Source organism: Lathyrus oleraceus, chromosome 4, assembly GCF_024323335.1.
Source record: "Lathyrus oleraceus cultivar Zhongwan6 chromosome 4, CAAS_Psat_ZW6_1.0, whole genome shotgun sequence".
Lineage (NCBI taxonomy): Eukaryota > Viridiplantae > Streptophyta > Magnoliopsida > Fabales > Fabaceae > Lathyrus > Lathyrus oleraceus.
This window is the reverse complement of record NC_066582.1, coordinates 62,132,102-62,139,035: the sequence shown is the minus strand read 5'-3', so window position 1 is coordinate 62,139,035 and position 6,934 is coordinate 62,132,102.

Below are 6,934 nucleotides of genomic sequence, written 5' to 3'. Positions count from 1 at the left end.
CAATGCCTCCAAAACCTATAGGGTCACACACAAAGGACAGATTGATGAAAGATAGAGTAATTAAGGAATACTGTAATGTATGGTGCCCTTAAGTGAATTATAGAACATCGTAAGGTATGATGTACTTAAGTAGGATACGAAATATGGTAAGGTACCACGCTGTAAGACCCCCAATTTTGATCCTAAGATCCCTCATGGCATCATAACATTGCATTTGCATTGCCTCAAGGATCTTTAGCATCTTGGTTCCCTTTGCCTTTGGGTGGGACTCCTTGTGATTGGTTTGAGATCTCCAAGCATGCTTGAATTATACATCATTGTTTCTCTTACTTTTGTTTACTAACCAAAAGCACAAAAATGTGTCACTAACATCTTTTGTTTGAAGCTTGAGTATCATCCAAGACACTTTGTGGGTTCTATTTAGATGATCAGTCAACACAAGGGAATGGCTTGAGATACTTCCAACAGGTTCAAATGGGGTCTATTCGTTAGTCAAAATGTTAATCTTGAAGGAGCAAAAGTTTGTTCATGAGCTGTCATGCTCGCTAGGCGAGCAGAATGGGTCGCTTAGCGAGTCCCAAGAAAAGCCACCAGAATCACCTACGCTCAGAGGAATTTCTTGAACTGTCATGCTCTCTAGGCGAAGCCCACGTGTTTAAAAAAAAAACGAAAAACGAAAAATAAATAAATAATAATAATAAGTAATAAATAAATAAATAAATAAATAAATAAAATATAACAGAAAATTTTTGGACTTGGGCCTCTCTCATTTGAGCCCACAGGTCCACAAAAATCAGGTTATAAATTCAGAGTTTTAGTGAAACAAAAAAATTCTATTCCTATTACCCTGGCAGGGAAAAAGATAGTGAGAGAAGAGCTAACAGAGTTCAGAGCAACCTCTAGAGACTGAAGGGAACTCATCGGCAAAGAACCAATTCCCTCTCATATAAACCCTCAGATTGCTTTGCAAACCCAACCGGGCAATTCAATTTCATTCGATCTCTCCAGTCAGGTTTGCCTTATTCCCATTACTTTATGCTTTTAATTTGAATGCTCTGAATGTATGAGGTATTATGGGTGAATTTGATACCCTTTTGATGCATGTGTTTGACAAGAGGTTTAGGCCTCCTACCCTTGGTTGCTTTTTGTGAGCTTTTGTGAATTTTAATGGCATGATTCATGTGGTTACATTTTGATTTTGGGGCAACTCCTGATTACCCTATCTTGTTTCTTTAACCTGTTTGTTGAGTTTTGTTTTGTGAGGGCTCATATGACTCTTGCAGAGATGGCTTGCCTGGTGTTCCACTTTATTTATGGGATACCACCTGGAGGTCTATTCCGATTACCTGTACTGACTCGCTTTCTTTGATGGTGTTTAGCTTGGAAGAGTCTTTGGGTTTCTTATTTATCTAATTGTTGTTACTTCGGATCTTTATCCGTACGGTAGATCTCTCGATCCCTTTACTTTTCCCGCATGTTACCGATTTCTTAGGTTTCGTATAACCTCTCCTAAGAACACGTTATCTCCTTCTACTACAGGTGAGTAAGTCTCCAAAGGTCGAGCATCCGGTAGATTGCGTAGTAACGTCGTTCACCCCAAAACACAACCCTTACCCCATAGGTGGTCGAACTACGTTTTGCTCTGATTTTCATCCCAGATGAGATACGTAGGCATAAGACGCGATATCTTAGCGAGCACACTCCTCTTTAACCCATAGGTAGCCGAGCTACGAAGACTCAGATTCTCAGATTCAAATGAGATACGTATGCAGTGGATGCGACGTCCGTGCGAGTCATTTTCTTTTGACCCTTCTTTTAGTAAGTAGTACATTAGATAAATATACACGTTTTTCTCATCCCTTCAATCATGTTTGCACAAATAAATTTTCAAAAAAAAAACAACAACAACCTTTGCAACAAATGTGAAAAGGGCTCCCTAGGAGTACCTAGGATGCTTTGGGTGCCTAATACCTTCCCATTGCATAACCAACCCCCTTACCCAGATCTCTGACATTTTTACTAGTTTTTGATTCGATAAAACTTTTAGGTTTTTGTTCGCTTTCTAACCATTCCTTTGGATAAATAGAAGTGCGGTGGCGACTCGACTTGTATGATTTACCTTGGATTTAGTCAATATCTCTAATGGTAACGAATACCCCGCTACAGAAAAATGGCGACTCTGCTGGGGATCGAAACATCCTAGTGGGTTTTGCCTACTTTTCATATTTGTTGTATTGTATTGTATATTTTTTTTGTGACATATTTTTGTGCAATTTGGGATTACTGTATTGTATGTAATGATTGAATTGTTTGAATATTAATTCCTTGTATGCTTGGTGATCTTTGTGAGATGAGTTCTATACCAGACTCGAGTGCACTTAGGATAGGAGAATGGCATAGTCTTGTCGACTTGTGTGGAGTTATTCCTTAGCAAGTTGACTTGCAAGTCCATTCACTTGGTGGAGGTTATGTTGGAATCAATAATGTCACACAAGTAGTTGTGGTTAGACATTACTTTTCCAATATAGACCTTAGAAGCCAAGGACCTTAGTTTACCAAACCCATCTTGGCCTATTCGTAGGATGTAGTGCGAAAGTCGTTCAAGTGTAAGATTTGATACGATTGTTACGCGATACTACACTCATAAGAGTCTCTCTTGAGAATATTTTTGGAATACGAGTAGTCGTTTCTCCGATAATATCCAAAAGATGGGATGATGACTATGGGAACCTTTTGTAGAACATGTTTGGCAGGTTTAAACCCTAGTACACTCCCTTTTGGGTGGTTCTTAACCTAACTTCATGCTCGTGACTTACAACAAACCCTTGATTCATGGTTGATCCGTTCATGAATCCTTAATATCAATGGAACTTGGGTGTTGATAAGGTGTAAACCATAATCCACCAAAATGGATGATTGATATTAAGGATAACATGATCCATCCCATGACCTTTGTTTGGTGTGCTTTGCTTGATCCTTGAGTGTGATTGTTGCATTCATGCATTCACGCACCCATTTGCATCCATATCATCAATAAATAAGAAAATTTTCAAGGAACTTAAGGGGTTTATTTGCAAAATTTTCAGACATGGAAAGACAAAGAAGGAATACAAAGAAGTACAGCTTCAGGCAACCAGATTTGAAAGAGTTAAGGAATCTGACATCCTATGTATTAGATCCTTTGGGTTTCAAGGCTCGTTTTGGGTGGTTTCTTCCTCTTCTGACTACTCAGGTGGATGAAGGATTGGTGAGTGTATTGGTGTAGTTTTATGATCCCTTGTACCGTTGCTTCACGTTTCCGGATTTCCAGCTTTTTCCTACCCTTGAGTAGTATGCTTACCTTGTGGGTATACCTATTCTAGACTAGTTGCCGTTCAGTGGCTTGGAGAGTAATCCTACTTCTCAAGAGATAACTGACATGTTACACATAGATGAATCTCTGGTTGGTGCTCATATGACTACCAAAGGAGGAATTCAAGGTCTCCCTTCTGAGTTCCTCATTGCTCAAGCTACTATGTATGGGAAGGCCATGAGTGAGGACGCCTTTGAGGCCATATTTGTACTTCTCATCTATGGGCTAATATTATTCCCCAACATCGACAAGTTTGTGGATGTGAACGCTATTAGGATCTTCTCTACTCTTAATCCTGTTCCGACTCTGTTGGGCGATACCTACTTCTCTTTGCATATGAGGAATACAAAGGGTGGTGGCGCCATTGTGTGTTGTTTGCCTCTGTTGTATAAGTGGTTTATTTCTCACTTATCTCAGACGGTCTCTTTCAAGGAGAACAAGGAATGTCTACGGTGGCCCACGAAACTTATGTCTCTCACTAATGATGATATCTCTTGGTATAACCATGTGTATGATGGTGTGCAGATTATTGACTCTTGTGGTGAATTCTCCAATGTACCTCTTCTTGGTACATGTGGTGGGATTAACTACAATCCTGTTTTGGCACGTTGGCAGCTTGGGTTCCCCTTAAAGGATAAGCCCAATAACATTCTGTTAGAGGGTGTATTCCTTCAGGATGGTAAAGATCCCTAAGGCTTGAAAGCTAGGATGGTCCACGCTTGGCGCAAGATTCATAGGAAAGGAAGGAAAGAGTTGGGTCCTAAGAATTGCATTGCTTTGGAGCCTTACACTGTTTGGGTTAGGAAGAGGGCGTCTGAGTATCTCATGCCTTACGAGTATCTGAGACCTACACCTATGATTATGGTTGGGCCTTCAACCCTCCCTAATCAAGGAGCAGAGGAGTTGAGAGACGAAGACTGTTCACGTGCCTGGATCCGTGAACGTGAAGAGTTGCTTCAGCAGATTAAGGAGAAGGATGTGTTGATTGAGTTTCTTGAGCATCAGGTTATTGATGACCCTGATGATGTATGGACTTCTCTACTTCCTCAGTCTTCTAAGTTCTGGAAGAGGAGGTATGATCGACTCGCCAAAGAGAAGGCCAATATGGAGGCAGCCTACGAGAGGGAGGGGAAGAGGCTTTGCGCATCTTATCTTCCTGTGTCCCAAGCTTTAGATGATTGTTTCTAGGGATCCATAAGACGATTATTTTCCTTTTCTCTTGTATATGATTGATGATGTTGCACTTCTTTTCCCTGATATTATTTGATGAGATATTTCCATATGTGATAAAATACTTAATATTTCCAGAATTTGCAAATAAAACTCTAAAGTTCCTTTGAAATAAAAAACAAATCATATGCACAAATATTGCATGCATCATATGCATAAGCAGGTTTTGTTTCTGGTCCCTTGCCCTGTGGTCTAACTCTGTGTCCTTCATTTATTTTGAAGACAAGCTGACTCACCGGTACTACACTAGAGCCAATATTTCAAGACCATGGATTCACGAGGCAGGCGTCGTGACGTCCACCCTACACCAGAAATTGAAATTCGTGAAAAACAAGAAGCTGGTGGTGGTAGAGGAAGAAAGGGCTCTCCTGGTTAGCCATTTGTCTTTCTTCTCTTATATAGATGCTGAGGTTGAAGTTGGAACTCCTTTCCAAGCTTTATCTATTGCTGAGCCTATTGAGAAGAGAGCTCCTTCATTTGCTTCCTACAAAGATGCAAAGCTGGCCATTGAGCGTGGTGCAACCACTGGTTTAGGAAAAATGATTGAGTTAGAAGACAACGAGTCCCGGGTTGGCATAGGTTTTTCTTCTGGTACTTTCAACAAGCAAGGGTTATTCAAGAGTGGAGGTTTTATCCATACTGGTCAGGATGAGGAAGCTGCTGCTGTCTTGGAAGAGGATGCAGAGGATTCTGGCAATTTCATCATCCCTGGAGGGGTCTGCAACAATTGGGTCGCTGTGGATATTCCAACAGTTGTCCATAAGTTAACGTAATGATCACTTTGTTTAAAAACCTTATCCCATGCCAAAAGGAGGAGCGATGACATTGTTGGCAACATAAATTCAATGATAGTTTCATTCAATAAATTCATGCTAAATGTTTGTTTTTCCAAATTATTTTCCCTTTTTGCTTTTTGCATGAAATTGGTGATCACATAAAACCCTAAAAAAAGAATAAAATCAATCTTTTCATCTGCATAATGATTTGCCTTGTTTGAATTCTAAAGCTTTTCATATCCAAAATCATTATGCAGGTTGGTTTCTAGACCCATTGAACATAATGACCCAACGCCATCTCCCAAGTTTGAATTCCCTGTATTTGAGGCAGAGGAAGATGATGTTGAAGAGATTCCTGATGAGATCACCCGTCTGCTTGAGCACGAAGAGAAGATCATTCAGCCGCATCTTGAGAATCTGGAAACAATCAACTTGGGGTCTGAAGATTGTGTGCGAGAGGTAAAGATTGGGGCACTTCTGGAAGAATCTGTTAAGAAGGGGTTGATTAAGTTGCTATGAGAATATGTTGACGTCTTTGCCTGGTCATATGAAGACATGCCTGGTCTAGATACTGATATTGTGCAACATTTCCTACCTTTAAAGCCTGAGTGCGTGCCTGTGAAGCAGAAACTCAGAAGAACTCATCCTGATATGGTAGTGAAGATCAAAGAGGAAGTTCAGAAGTAAATCGATGCGGGGTTTCTGGTGACTTCTACATATCCTCAATGGGTGGCCAATATTGTGCCCATGCCTAAGAAAGATGGAAAAGTCCGGATGTGTGTGGACTATAGAGACTTGAATAAAGCTAGTCCGAAAGATGATTTCCCTCTACCACATATTGATATGTTGGTAGACAATACAGCTAAATTCAATGTCTTCTCATTTATGGACGGATTTTCCGGATATAATCAGATTAAGATGGCACCCGAGGATATGGAGAAAACAACATTCATCACACCTTGGGGAACATTCTGTTATCGAGTGATGCCCTTCGGTTTGAAGAACGCCGGAGCCACGTATCAACGAGCTATGACCACCTTGTTTCATGATATGATGCACAAGGAGATTGAGGTATATGTTGACGATATGATTGCTAAGTCAAGAACGGAAGTTGAACGTGTAGAGCATTTGCTGAAGCTTTTCCAACGTTTGAGGAAATATAAGCTTCGTCTGAATCCCAACAAGTGTACATTTGGAGTCCATTCTGGCAAGTTATTGGGCTTCATTGTTAGTGAAAGAGGTATTGAGGTTGATCCTGCAAAGGTCAAAGCAATACAAGAGATGCTTGTGTCCAAAACTGAGAAGCAAGTCCAAGGTTTTCTTGGCCGCTTGAATTATATCTCCAGATTCATATCCCACATGACTGCCACATGTGCGCCTATATTCAAGTTCCTCCGGAAAGATCAGTCCCATGATTGGACCAAGGATTGCCAGAAAGCTTTCGACAGTATTAAAGAATATCAGTCTGAGCCTCCGATTCTGTCTCCGCCTGTAGAGGGAAGACCTTTGATCATGTATCTGACTGTTCTTGAAGACTCGATGGGTTGTGTCCTTGGTCAGCAAGACGAATCAGGGA